At 46.3% G+C, this 15327-nt stretch overlaps 1 long non-coding RNA gene across 1 annotated transcript in view; it reads left to right on the forward strand.

Annotated features, from left to right (window-relative positions):
* The first annotated feature begins 531 nt into the window (after window positions 1-531).
* The window catches only part of LOC309514305, a 223117-nt gene continuing 208321 nt past the window's right edge, over window positions 532-15327 (forward strand). Inside the window, exon 1 of the long non-coding RNA XR_014211906.1 lies at window positions 532-816. This is a non-coding gene — a long non-coding RNA (uncharacterized lncRNA). The remainder of the gene's footprint in view (window positions 817-15327) is intronic.

Consider the following 15327-nt stretch of genomic DNA (forward strand, 5'->3'; position numbering starts at 1 on the left):
GCATCCCACTTTTTCCTCCAAAAAACTGAAGGTGACACACATATTTCTTCTCCTTCATGTATTATCCTCTCAACAACCCTATGAGGGAGGTTAGACTAAGAGCAAACGACTGGTCACCCAATGAACTTCCTAGCTGAGAGGAGACTCACACTCTGCATGCCCAGGTCCCCTTCCACAACTCCAAACACTAGGCCACACTGTCCCTGAAAAAAGAAAAGCAGTAAATGTGGATGAATAGGTTATATTTATTAACATATAACAACCTGAGGATCTGCAAAACAAATTAACTAGTCAGATTCAGCCAATGTAACCAAATCAACTTAGGTCTGGGCAGATGTTCATTAATAGAAGGGGATAATTTCTACTTGCATCACCTGGGCAAGTTAAGAGCCACACACTGTGTGCCTGCAGCAAGGTTTCCTTAAATGAAACCTATGGGCCCGCCTCTCCTGGTATGCCCCGCGGGAGGCCTTAAGGTCCACAAATGACAACACTTTGGAGGTCCCAAGTCGCAAGGTGGTTAGATTGGTCTCATCTAGGGCCAGGGCCTTTTCAGTACTGGCCCCGACTTGGTGGAACGCTCTGTCACAAGAGACTAGGGCCCTGCAGGACTTGACAATTTTCCGCAGGGCCTGCAAGACAGAGCTGTTCAGCCTGGCCTTTGGTTTGGACTCAGTCTGACCCTTATGTTTCCCTCCCCTTATGGTTTTGATCTATGGGCTACTTTTAAAATGAGGCTACATTTTAAATTGCATTTTAACCTGTATTTTAAATTGGGTTTTTCCCCCAGTATGTTTTTACTGTAATTTTACTGGTGTTAGCCACCCTGAGCACGGCTCTGGACGGGGAGGGCGAAGTATAAAAAATTATTATTATTATTATTATTATTATTATTATTATTATTATTAGGTAAAGGTACCCCTGCCCGTACGGGCCAGTCGTGTCCGACTCTAGGGTTGTGCGCCCATCTCACTTAAGAGGCCGGGGGCCAGCGCTGTCCGGAGACACTTCCGGGTCACGTGGCCAGCGTGACGAAGCTGCTCTGGCGAGCTGGCACCAGCGCAGCACACGGAAACGCCGTTTGCCTTCCTGCTATAAAGCGGTACCTATTTATCTACATGCACTTAGGGGTGCTTTCGAACTGCTAGGTGGGCAGGAGCAGGGACCGAAAGACGGAGCTCACCCCGCCGCGGGGATTCAAACCGCCAACCATGCGATTGGCAAGCCCTAGGCACTGAGGTTTTACCCACAGCGCCACCCATGTCCATTATTATTATTATTATTATTATTATTATTATTATTATTATTAAATTCCTCCCTCCCTGCTGTGTGGACCTTGGGTGTAAGAGCCCAAAAGGCACACCGTGGCCCCGTCAGCCAACGTTCACCCCGATGTCTCTGTCAGGCCAAAGGGCACCCCACAGCACCCGCAGACCATGCCTGACCACAGTGACTAAAGGGTGCCCACAACCCAACACTGTCTCAGGTAAGTGTTCCATTCTTTTCAAAATCTTCTCACCTACCCAGTCCACATGCCAATAAGCCAAATTCCTACTCAGTCCCTGGAAAACGTACGGATGGCCTGTAGAACCAAAATAAATTAAAAAGGTAAAGGACCCCTGGATGGTTAAGTCCAGTCAAAGGCGACTATGGGGTTGCGGCGCTCATCTCGCTTTCAGGCTGAGGGAGCCAACGTTTGTCCACAGACAGCTTTCCGGGTCATGAAGCCAGCAGGACTAAACCGCTTCTGGCGCAACGGGACACCGTGACGGAAACCAGAGCGCACGGAAATGCTGTTTACCTTCCTGCCGCAGTGGTACCTATTTATCTACTTGCACTGCTAGGTTGGCCCATGCTGGAACAGAGCAACGGGAGCTCACCCCATCACACAGACCCGAACTGCCAACCTTCTGATTGGCAAGTCCAAGAGGCTCAGTGGTTGAGACCACAGTGCCACCCACGTCCCAGAGCCACACTGCAAATGGGCAGAGGGGGGGTGCCAAAAATAGAAGAGGGAAGAGTGTGGGGCAGAGTAAGTTTAAATAGCCCGTCACCACCTCTCCCCATTGGGTGAAATCACTCTCAGGCCGTAACATTCTCCCATCTCTCTTCTTCTTCCAAGGGAGGAAATGTGTGACAAATTTCTCCCCTCCAAAATGGTGGGAACGGCAATGTCCTGCAGGCAGCTAAGCCAGCAATGCCAGGTATATGGGGCAGAGGGGGCTTCAGTTCCCCTGATATATTTTGGCAGCGGCCCCCCATATTGAGGGGGTCCCGACCCCCTGCCGCTGCCCCACGCCTCTCCATGTGCCCCAACCCCAGCCTGCCCCAGCCTTCACCAGGCAGCCCAGGAGCCAGGCAGCAGCTGGGACAAGTGTGGAAGTCGATCTTCGTGCTTGCTTATCCCAGCCTTAGACCAGCAGCCTGGCAGCCCAGGAGCTGGGCTGAGGCTTGGACAAGTGAAGCAATGATCTCCTACACTCAGCACACAGGTGATCTTTGCTTCACTCGCCCCATGTCACAAGATTGCAACCCCTCAATGTGGGGCTAGTCGGCACCCCTTACCTTGTTGGATTCTCAAGCCTATATCAGAGGAAACTGGCCACTCTCCAGGCACCCGGCTTGCGCTCCTTGTTGACCTCCCCGTCTGCGTCTCCCGGCAGGATACAGGCTAGGTCACTATCGGCGATCCTCCTCAAGCGTGAGAAGAACACACCACTCTTCCCTCCTCCCTGCCTCCCCCAGGGAGGGGAAAGAGATAGACAGAAATGTATTTACATGTCTTTATTTCTGTCTTTGCAGCAGTACAGAGAAACGCATCTGTACTCATCAGACTCCAATAGCAGAGAGAATAAACTCCACCCCTGTACTTCCGGTACAGGTCAAATGACACTCTGAGCTAACATCCGGTGCTTAGCACAGTGAATAGACTGCCCCTTTGTTCCCATGGTACAGTCCCAAACATCAACATCCTGTTTTGCATTCCAGCCAGCTGCAGCTCGTTGCCGCATTGCTCCTTTTCCGTAACAAACCTAAGCATACCTGCATTTGCATTAATCCAGATCATTTTCCTATTTCTCAGATACAGTACGATAATCTTTATTGTCAGAACAACAAAATTGAAAAAAATCTACATCAGACATTCCAAAACCAACAAGCCTGCTATCCCAGCTACCCCAGCTTGGTTAGCCCCCTAAAAACTCTGATACCCCATAATTAAATACAATATACTCCCATAGAGACTACCTTAGGTAAAGGGACCCCTGACTGTTAGGTCCAGTCGTGGCCGACTCTGGGGTTGCGGCGCTCATCTTGCTTTACTGGCTGAGGGAGCCGGCGTACAGCTTCCGGGTCATGTGGCCAGCATGACTAAGCTGCTTCTGGAGAACCAGAGCAGCGCACGGAAATGCCATTTACCTTCCCGCCGGAGTGGTACCTATTTATCTACTTGCACTGCGTGCTTTTGAACTGCTAGGTTGGCAGGAGCAGGGACCTTACACTGCGTTTAAAACCAAAATCGCCTTTGGATAGAAACTGTTTCTCAGGTGGCTAGTCCTAGTCTTTATAACCCTGTACCTTCTTCCAGAAGGCAGAAGCTGAAAGAGATCATTTCCGGGGTGCAGCTTTCTTATGACACCTGGAAGCGTAGATTTGATCCAAGGTGGGAAGAGTGCACCCAATTATTCTCTCCACAGTCTTTACAACCCTGGACAGCACTGTTTTTCCCCTGACCGTGCAGCTCCCAAACCACACACACAGGCCATAAGTTAATACACTCTCAACAGTACAATGGTAAAATGTCATGATCACTCATGATGCCAGCTTCATCAGATCCTATAGGAACCCCTAAAAGTTAGTGAAATGGTGAAGGCAGAGCATGTTTGGGTTTTTTTAAGTCTTCAGAACCATGGATGAAAACCCTCTGATAACATTTGGATGCAAACCTTTGTAACGAGGCACCTTCGGCCTGAACAGGAATGCAGGTCACCTTGTCAGCAGCTCCATATTTAACATATTTTCTACTCTTGAATGTGTAATAATAACAACAGCCATCCATCCGCTCCCCCCGGCACCTTCGTAATGGATTAGAATTCGCAATGTGAGCCCGGCTTGATAAATATATTCAAATATGCTGCCCTCCAAAATCAGAAGCGACTCGGCAACAAATCAACCATAACTGCAGCACCTCCATCGTCTTCCTGCTTGGCTCAGGTGCAACCCAGGACTCACACATCCCCGAATGGAGCTGTGGGACCTAGGAAGTTTCTCCCTGGAATGATATGTTCAAGGTCTGTTGGTGCCCTGGGCACATCTAAATCACCCCTTCTTCCTTCCATCCATGTCTCTCTCTATTCTGATCAGCATAACAATAGCACATTAGAGTGAGCATTAGAGTGTTTGTTTTACTACATTGTGTGGACAGGCGGAGTCCCCAGATCCCACGCGGTCCCCCCGCCATGTGAAATAACGACTCAAGACAACGTGCTATGGGATTAAATTGGCCACAACTTTATTAACTTTCAAATGTGGGTAGACCTTGGCTCAGGCATTGGGTGTTCTCCCTCCCCAGTCCCCAGCCGGGGACCTAGGGAGCTTCAGGGTTATCCAGTGGGGGGGGGGATGGGCCGGCTCTGGAGAACATATGTTCAAGCAGAGATGGCCGCCCCCGTTATGCTGCCGCCGCAGGGGAGAGCAATGACGACCTTTCGGCGTACGGTCAAAGCCTCCCTTCAGAAACCCCTTTAACGGGGAACCCTGGTGTCACCGCCACAAAGAGGAAGATGGACTAAAGGATTCCGCCCAAGGCCTGATACCGCCAAAGTTGTGATGTTTTGCTACGGGAAAGGCGAAACCTGCCAATGCAGGGAAATTCCTTTCCGGCCCTTTAACAGCGACCTTAACGTAGCAGCGCCCACATACCTGTGAAGAAAAGTTAACCTGCAAAACCTGTGAAGAAAAGTTAACCCACAAATAAGACATTAACTGAGGGTGGGTAGGGTGGGAGAAGCTCTGGAGCCAAGTGAGGATTCCCAGGTAAGATCCTCCCTCTATTGTGTGGGCAGGTAGTCCCTCCCCTACCTGGCCTGGTCTCCTTGGCAACGCTTCCCCCAGATGGGATTGGACAACTGACTGAGGTAGGCAGAGACCTCCAGGTATCCCACCTGAGGGAAGGCAAAGCCAAGCCTATGCTGATGGGGCCACTCCAGATCTAGGGGCTGCACGCGTCCACACAAAGGGCGCCCCCCGTTTTAAGCGTGGAGCGGTCATTTCTAACCCACCTACAAACTGTAAGGCTTGCCACAGATTAAGCATGTCTCTGCAGTTTCTCTGACGGACTGCACTTCCTCATCTTTAAAGTTATTAATTTATTGCATTTATAATCCAACTTTTCTTCCAAGGATCCCAAGCTGTTCACCATGGTTTTCTCTATCCTCATACACAGTTATCCCCACAGAAACCCTGGCACCCAGCGAGCGGAATGACCAAGCGGGGATTTGTTAATAGTGCAAAAAGAATGTGAGACTCTGAAACAGAGGCACTAGTGTTATAACTAGGAAAACCTACGCAGTAAACAACAGTGACAAGGATGCTGGCAGCCCAAATTTGGAAAGACAATAAGGTTCCTACCAGAGTAGAATGACAGACTAAGTTGATGGACTATGCTGAGATGGCAAAAATTACCGGGGAAATCAGGAGGATCACAACTTCAACAAAGAATGGAGGGAATTTATATTATATTTGAGAGACCACTGTAAACAGTTGAACTCTTTAGCAGGTCTTAAATAACTCTTGTAATGTAACAAAGACTTTGGACATAATGGAGAACTGGAAAATTAGAGTAACTTATAGTATGCAGCTGAAAGGGTTAAGTAAAGAGCCCATGGCGGGGGGGGGCGAGTCTAGAGATTCGGAAGAATCTCATGTGTTTGTTATTTGTGATTTGGAATGTGAACATCAATTTGTAAAACCAAATAAAAACTATTTTAAAAGAAAACTGACGCAGTAAACCTGATGTGACTATGAACTATATTGGCACTGGGTGATGAAAGTCAAAGTCCATCTACACTGATAGCTCAGTTGGTTAAACCATGGTGCTGATAATCTCAAGGTTGTAGGTTTGATCCCCGTAAGAGACAGCTGTATATTTCTGCATTGCAGGGGATTGGACTTTATGATCCTCACGGTGCCTTCAGCTTATGAGTCCAAGCTCTATGATCTGGAGAGCCACTGGCCACTAGCCACCCTTGCTTTAAAGAAATCCTTCTTTCACTATTTCTCATAGCACTGGTTGGCTGGGGAGAAAAAGGTAAATCAGCAAGAGACAGGATTTCAGAAACCCAACATCTTTTCCCAGTATTTACTTGGCTCCAATGTCAAAACATTCCAGTCCTCAATCATAGATCGAGACCTTTGCATCGTCAATGACTTCAGTTTTGGCAGCCACACTTCAGATAATGGGAACATATCGAAATGCGTGCTCTTCGTTTCCAAATTAAGTTTGAATAAACCTTGGATGCTGCTTCCCACTTTGATCTATGTAGCTATCTGGTCTTAAAGAGCCCCAAAGAGCCCTCACAGCTGCTCAGAAAATTTTTATTTGTTCTGCAAGACTCATTTTAAAAGAGGTCAGCTAGTGAAAGGGTTTTTCAAGCTGTGCATTACCAGAAGGCTAGAAATCCCACTCCTTTAAAATGCAAAGTGAATTTGCATTTCATAACGTATTTACAAATGACAAAATTGATCAGTTGTTGTCAGAGTCTTTTCTTCTTCTTGCTTTCCATGATGTTAAAAATCCTGAATGGTTCACTGGATTCTTTTATTGAACTGGGAGCACCATATACATGTCCATCAATGAATGACTGCAGCATCAAGTGATAACTTGCATGTGTGAAAGGGCCATTAGTGGTGTAACACCCACAGTGGTGCTGTGGTCTAAATCACTGAGCCTCTTGAGCTTGCCGATCAGAAGGTTAGCAGTTCAAATCCCCGCAACAGGGTGAGCTCCCATTGCTCTGTCCCAGCTCCTGCCGCAACCCCATAGTCGCCTTTGACTGGACTTAACCGTCCAGGAGTCCTTTACCCTTTTAATTAACCTGAGGTAATTTTTCTGGGTTAGCGGAGTCTGTAACCTGAAGCGTCTGTAACCCGAGGTACCACTGTAGTGCGAAAGACATCATTGTGCATCGGACACAGATGAATCCTGAATCCCAAACCGAAGCAGGCCACTTCATACAGATATGGGGCTGTTCTGAGTCAAACTGGAATCTCTCCAAAGTGCCCTAAATCAAATCCGGGTGTCCTATAGGTGTATTGGGCTACAGCTTCTATCACCCCCAGCTGATTTGTCCCTGGGAATTGTAGTCCAAAACAACTTAGAGCAATTTTGCTGAGCAGCATCAAGAAAACAAAAATCATAGAATCATAGAATCATAGAGTTGGAAGAGACCACAAGGGCCATTGAGTCCAACCCCCTGCCAAGCAGGAAACACCATCAGAGCACTCCTGACATATGGTTGTCAAGCCTCTGCTTAAAGACCTCCAAAGCAGGAGACTCCACCACACTCCCTGGCAGCAAATTCCACTGTCAAACAGCTCTTACTGTCAGGAAGTTCTTCCTAATATTTAGGTGGAATCTTCTTTCTTGTAGTTTGGATCCATTGCTCCGTGTCCGCTTCTCTGGAGCAGCAGAAAACAACCTTTCTCCCTCCTCTATGTGACATCCTTTTATATATTTGAACATGGCTATCATATCACCCCTTAACCTCCTCTTCTCCAGGCTAAACATGCCCAGCTTATCCCGAACAACTTACGACCCATTCACAGATAAAAGGAAGTAAAAGGGGGAAGAAACCAAGTGCAAGAGACAAACACAGAGATATAATAACACCCAAGATATAAGACAAATCTTTGGGGAATCGGTTGGGTCTGTGAATGCTTACAATTCCTTTTTGGAAGCAACGGCAGGACTGAGCATACATACACATTGTAATTGGGAAATGAAATAACACCAGGAGGAGTGATCATTAAAAGAACAACAATAACAAATACCGTCTCCTAAAAGCCAAGAATAATAATTATTTTTCCACGCAATGGGGGGAAAAAATCTAATTAAAAACAATGCATCCATCTGCCAAGTATATAGCCTCTGGGGGAGACAGCAGAATATACTAACAAGGAAATGGCTCCATGTATCAATGCACTTAAATCTGAGATGAAAAGCAAAATTAAAAATGAAACTTTTGAGAAATCAAGGTTTTTTTAAAAAAATGCAAATGAGAGAAACGGCCAGTTTTAGAGCAAGAAAACTGCCGACTTCCCATAGGCAACTTGTTGGCTACTGTGAGGAGAGAGTAATGGATGATAACCTGCTTGCATTCTTTACAAGAACAAGAAAAGTGGGGTCACAGTTATGATGATGATGACGATGATTTATATACTGCTTGAAATGTCAAAGATTATGAAAGCACCACACAAATAAATACCCCCAAAATTCAATAATAATATTATTATAATTTATTATTTATACCCCATCCATCTGGCTGGGTTTCCCCAGCAACTCTGGGCAACTCCCAACAGAATATTAAAAACACACAAAAACATCAAACATAAAAACTTCCCTAAACAGGGATGCCTTCAGATGCCTTCTAAAAGTCAGATGGTTGTTTATGTCCTTGACATCTGAAGGGAGGGCATTCCACAGGGCGGGCGCCACCACCGAGAAGGCCCTCTGCCTGGTTCCCTGTAACTTCACTTCTTGTAGGGAGGGAACCTCCAGAAGGCCTTCGGAGTTGGACCTCAGTGTCTGGGCTGAATGATGGGGGTGGAGACGCTCCTTCAGGTATACTGGGCCAAGGCCGTATAGGGCTTTGAAGGTCAGCACCAACACTTTGACTTGTGCTTGGAAACGTACTGGGAGTCAATGTAGGAATCCGTGCCTATTAAGATCAAGCAGGTGCTGTTTCTATGCTTTTTTCAGCACCTGCTAAAAACATTCTCATTGGTAAGCCTACCCAGATGCTTAGAAAATTGGAGTGATTTTAATCTGTTGCAATATTTTAACTTTTGTATGTTTTTATGTATGGTTATTTTGCTCGATTTTATTTTATCCTTTTGTAGACTGCTTTGGAGGTGGTTGTTGTTGTTGCAACCAAGTATTGTATACATTTTATGAAATGAATCCATAAATAATTTTTAAAGCAGCACAGAACAATTGCCTCCTAATGGACATGATGGACACTTTCTGCCTGAAGACCTGCACTTAGCCCAGGAAGCAGACCAAGCAGGAGCTCTACAGTCACCTCAAAAGCTCCCTGTTTTCGCTGGCTTCCTCCTTTTCAAGGCTGTCACTAGATTTGCACCACCCCCTCCTGTCTGTTGGGGCATTTGGAAGCCAAGACCCAAGTTTGGGGCAAGTACTCTTGAGTGAGAAATTTCCAGCAAAGATTTAACATTGCAAAACATGCAGCAAAGAAACATAGGCTGCAAAACGTTAAAATGTGTCCTTCCAGCGAGTCCCAAAAATGTCCCCTTTGACAAGCTCTTCCTAAGCTATATCACTTCCCTAGCACTGAGATAGAACACACGTTCGGTAAGTCATAAATTAATTGGCTTACTTACAAAACTCTTCTAAGGTCAGATTCATGTGCTTTTCCATGCAGCGGTCAGAAAAGATGCGCAGGCAGTCAAAACATTGCTTAGTTACAAAAGGCAAAAAGTTGCTAAACTATTGGTAGTTTCAGATGCCATTCTAGTTTGGAAAAAAAGAGGCTGGTTAAAGCCATGCGGCCAGATCAACCAGCTCAGAGCTCTTTACATACTAAAATTCACATGGAGAGAGAGATAACAAAGGCTTGGTGACCCATTTCCTCTCAAGGTGGGAAGCGATGACATAGGATAAACCTGGCAGAAAAGCTTACTCTATGATTTAGCCCCTTCATGTTGGATTCAAACATTATGTGAGGCTGGAACCCTACACTGTCCTCCTGGCAGTCCCTAGGCATATGATAGTATGCAGGTATTGGAGTCCAATCACATTGGTAGGGTTCCCCATCCCTGGATTAAATCCTTGACATCCCATCATGTTTAATGGAATTTACCTCCAAGTAAGCATGGGACTCGGGTGGCGCTGTGGGTTAAACCACAGAGCCTAGGACTTGTGGTCAGCGGTTTGAATCCCTGTGACGGGGTAAGCTCCCGTTGCTCGGTCCCTGCTCCTGCCAACCTAGCAATTCAAAAGCACCACAAAAAGTGCAAGTAGATAAATAGGTACCACTCCGGCGGGAGGGTAAACGGCATTTCCGTGTGCTGCTCTGGTTCGCCAGAAGCGGCTTAGTCATGCTGGCCACATGACCCAGAAGCTCCCTCGGCCAATAAAGTGAGATGAGCGCCGCAACCCCAGAGTCGGTCATGACTGGACCTCATGGTCAGGGGTCCCTTTACTTTTTAAGCATGCCTCAGATCAGGCTGCTAGGTTGGAAATGGCTATCTGTTTATCTGGGGCATCCCCTCTTCCTTCTGTTTCACCCCACACTCCTCCTTCGCCACTTTGGTTTCGTATTATTCTGCAACACATGAGATGCATTTGGCTGTCAGTGGATTTTCTCCAGTACTCAGCATAAATTTCCCTCCTCTTAATTTAATCGTGCTGCTCTGCTATGCTCCCATCTATCACGTTAAATAATTTCTCTTCCTCCACATTGTTAGCACCCTTCAAAAATACTTGTTGACTCTTCTCATATCCTTCCTCCTTAATTGCCTCTTTGAACGGCGAGATACATAGTTTAGCTCTTTTCAGCCTTCCTAATAAATCACAGCTTTCATCTCCATGATCCTTTGGATTATCCTGACCTGAACTCGCTCCAATTTGCCGAGACCTTTCCGAAACTAAGATATGTGCAGCAAAACTCAGTGCATGCATGCATGCATGGATTTATCTCTTCAAGAGCCATTCAAACCCAAGTTCTGCTGGGACGGGTGGAGATTGTAATTGGTGGATCTCTCGCTAAATTGACTGATATTCTGGTGTGAGTCCTCTATCCTGGCCAATCCAGCCCCACCAAGGAAAGTCCTAGGAAAGGGGCATTCTAGAGGAATGATGGGGGCAGGATAGGTTAGGAAGAGACTTACCCCTATTCCAAACCCAAACTCCATGAACTAAAAACCCAGAATAAGTTACACTGGAGAGAAAGGTGGTGTAAATTAAACTCTGCTTTAAAGGCTCGTTTTCCCTCTGCCTCCTCAGTAGATCTACTACTGAATGGAGTTTGGAAACAGGGTAAATTACCCCAGCATAATTTATTCCATCGTAAACGAGGCTGGTTTTCTATAGCTTGTATTGCTGCACCCATTTTACAACCCAGGACACCCTCTCTTGTTTACACTGCATCATGGGTTCTGCAGTCAAGCTGCCCAAAATACATGCATGACAAAGCCACTTCCGACCTCTGGAGGAGGTGGTGTTGCGGGCTTCACGCCCCCAACACTCGCGCGGAGGCTGGCTCCCAGCCCCATGCGATCAGGGGAATCCTCGGGCCACGTCATCCCCTGAGCCAGCCAATCGGCTGGCTCTGGGGGTGAGGCTTGCCTAATTTAAGGCAGGCGTGGCCCTGGGATCTCCCTCTTTGGACCTCTCAGCTGCTAAGGTTTCCCACCTGCCCAGCCTTTAAGGTTCTCCTTTGACCTTGCTATGGACCTCAGTTGGTCGCCGTTAAGGCGCCTGGTAGGATTTTTTTCCACTTGGCAAATTGGTACCAGCCATGTGGTTTTTCGCCTACCTCATAGCAAATCTTCACAACTCAATTGGTTTGGCAGTTAGGCATTGGTAGGGGTATTGTTATGCAGATGAGATGGGGCGAGCACCATCACCTCCCCCAAATATTGAAGGGTAGTCCAGTAAAGAATTCCAGGGGGCGTGGCCTTGTCCGAAGCCTATGGAGGCCAGGTCCTAAAGCGTGCCCCCGAGCAGTGACCCCAGGGGAGTACCTAGTTGATGTGCATCAGCAGGGCTCCCCCTGCTTGTGTTAACCCTTCCCAGTCTTCATGCAACCAGGCTGAAGCCGGATAGTTGGATAGGACCAATGCCTAAGCAAATACCGCTCTTCACCTGTAACCAATAAAGTTGTGGCCAATTTTTGCCCATTAACCTTAATAATGGTGTCTTGTGTCTTTATTTCCACTGGTGGGTGGTGGGAACTCACCACGCAATTAAGGTTTCACTGAATGTCATTAGATCTGGTAGGATTTGCATAGGTCACAAGAAATGCCACTAGGCTCACCATATGTGGCAGCTGTGCTCAGACCTGTGGCTTCCTTGTGGGGCTGAAGAACCCCACCACCACCACCACCCAAAAAAATTGCTGGCGTATTCACAGGTTGCAAATTTGGAAGGATCATCTTGGGGATTTGAGAAGAGGATCAAGAAATGAACATTATGAGTGGTCCTTCTCCCCCCCCCACCCCAAATTCCCCTAGTTGTAGTGTCACTCTGGGGCATTCAGAGGCCGGGATGGCCACCCCACAAACAAAAAGGATGTCTGCCAGAAGAGTGTCAGGCTTCGGGGAATCAGCTTCCTCCCCCTGTGGCAGTAGATAAGATCAAAGAAAGGAACGTATTACCAGTTAGAAACTTTAATAATCACAGTGAGAGAAGAAAGAACACATCTCCTAGAAATGGTGGTGCTCCCAGTTAAGGTTCACACACCCTCCATCCCTATTAATCTACGTCACTCCTACATCTTGTAATCTGAGTTTGTGCCTTCTGCACTTTCTGTTCTAACACTTTCTGAGCTCTTCATGACTTTGGGGAGATCATGACTTTGGGGAGATCAGATTGGACACTGTCCAATGACTGTGAATCTGTTAACCCCCTCTCTCCCAGTGCTTATTCTGCTAGCTGTTCCCCATACAGTATTTCCTAGCTGTTCCCCATACAGTATTTCCCAGCTTCTGCTTTCTGAACTATGCCCCTCTGCAAACCACTGTTCCAAATCTATACTGTCCTCCTGCTCTTGGGAAGATTCAGGATCAGAGGAAGGGGGATTGTTTTCTTAACAATCAATAAAGCATAAATTGGTCTTAACACTAAAGACCCGACCTCCCGTCTATTCCATATTACTTTTTGCCATTACACACTTTTATCGTAATTAAACTTTTTCTTAATATATCTTATTTCTTATATCTATCTTACATCTATTACTGAAGTTCCTCAAGTGCTGCAACAGAGTTTAGACTACTATATTTATATTTTCTTTGAAAACCTCCCATTTTGAAACAAATTCCTGACTTGATTTATTCTTTTTTTCTGATAGACCGTCTAATTCAGCATATTCTGTCAGCTTTTGGATCCAGTCTTGTATAGAGGGAATTTCATTACTCTTCCATTTAGTCCCAACAAGAACTCTTGCTGCTGCCATAGCGTATAAAAAGATACCCTTCCTCTTCTGTGTTTTCTTTTTTTCTTTTCAATAAAAACAAAAAACAAAAATTCTGATCCTAGAGCCTGTGGTTCTGGCCCATAAGACTGCCCCAGTTAATTATATTTCATCCAAAGGCATAGGCCTTTCCTCCTCCCAGCTGATAATTAGGTCAGAAACATTCTCCCATTTGAGGAGTGGGAGGGAGAAGCAAACTTCATCTCACGGTGTCAGGGAACATTTCCCCAAGACTGATGTCAAAGCTTGCCCAGAGTCAGGATTCATTTTCACAGAGTTTGTCACTTTTCTTGCTGAAAGGGTTGCTTCTGCCTTAAAATATCGAGTGGCAAAATCTCTTGACATCAGCTACCTGCTACGCACATTTTCAAGCTATTCAAAGCAGCACAGGAGGCAGGAGGCAGAAGGATTGGTACGCCGAGAGCCTGTGAATACGCAGACAGCATCCTTGGAAAACCCAGATCACGGCTAACCACCTGTGGCAGGGGCCAATCTGTTCTCTGGGCATTTCATCCCAGGTCTAGAACCATCTAAATCCTTCTTTACCAGGGAGCTAGCTCTAGGGAAGTAGGCATCATCAAGCAATAACGTTTCCACAGGTATAAAACTCAGGTGACATAAGGTTGTGGATCAGGGCAGAGTGAATTAATGGACTACACAGAATTGGATAAGATGACAGGAAGGATTCAAAACCTGTGGGACCAGAGATTCACAGAAGATTGGAAGAAATATACGAACTATTCGAAGAGCAACTGTAATCAACAAATTACGCTGGTAGGACTACAAGAAGTTTTGTAAGGAGGAATATATGAAATATTGCAAAGAAGATAAAGAAGAGAGACATTAGTTATGATATTTAAATATACCGGTAATAGCGAAAGTAAGAAATGTAAATTAAGTGGGAAAGATTGGAAAATTTTCAGTTGTGACTGATGGAAGTAAAAAAAAAAATTTGTATAAGATATAAAAGTATGTTTAATAACTGTTGGAAAAGATATGTTAAAAAACTATTTTAAAAAATAAAAAACCCAAACTTTAAGGCACCTCCATCTGATGATGATGAGACACGGATGGTGCTGTGGGTTAAACCACAGAGCCTAGGGCTTGCCGATCAGATGGTCGGAGGTTCGAATCCCCGTGACGGGGTGAGCTCCTGTTGCTCGGTCCCTGCTCCTGCCAACCTAGCAGTTCGAAAGCACATCAAAGTGCAAGTAGATAAATAGGTACCGCTCCAGCGGGAAGGTAAACAGCGTTTCCCTGCACTGCTCTGGTTCACCAGAAGCGGCTTAGTCATGCTGGCCACACGACCCAGAAGCTGTACGCCGGCTCCCTCGGCCTGTAAAGAGAGATGAGCGCCGCAACCCCAGAGTCAGCCATGACTGGACCTAATAGTCAGGGGTCCCTTTACCTTTACCTTACATCTGATGATGCCCTGACCTTGTCTTGAAACACAAGAAGTTCAAGTTTAAACTGGTTTATGGATCGGGGGGCGGTATGCATCTCCATGCTTCTGAAGAGCATCATCGCTGGCGATTCTCAGGTAACTAACTCTCTGTGCACTTAACAAGGTGGCACATCTAAGGACAATGTGCAAGGTTGAGGCTATCGCCTTGCATGCTTTCTCCGCATCTAATTCGAGGGAGAGGAGATGAAATCTTAGCATGCTACCAAGGTCACATTAAAGGCAACAGCAGATGCTACAAAGAGTGTCTAAATTTAAGAACCCTCTTTCCTCCAGCACCCTTTAACCCTTGAAGGTAATGGAAGCTGTTTATCTAATTTGAACAGATCGCGGGGTCCTAATCCTCCTATGATTAGAAGCTAGCTGGTTTAGCTAAGCCCACAACTGCAGCCACAAGTCTTGTTGAATGGAGGGCATCGCATCTTGGCAGAGGAG

Source organism: Podarcis vaucheri (assembly GCF_965113315.1).
Source record: "Podarcis vaucheri genome assembly, chromosome: 11".
NCBI classification, from domain to species: Eukaryota; Metazoa; Chordata; class Lepidosauria; order Squamata; family Lacertidae; genus Podarcis; species Podarcis vaucheri.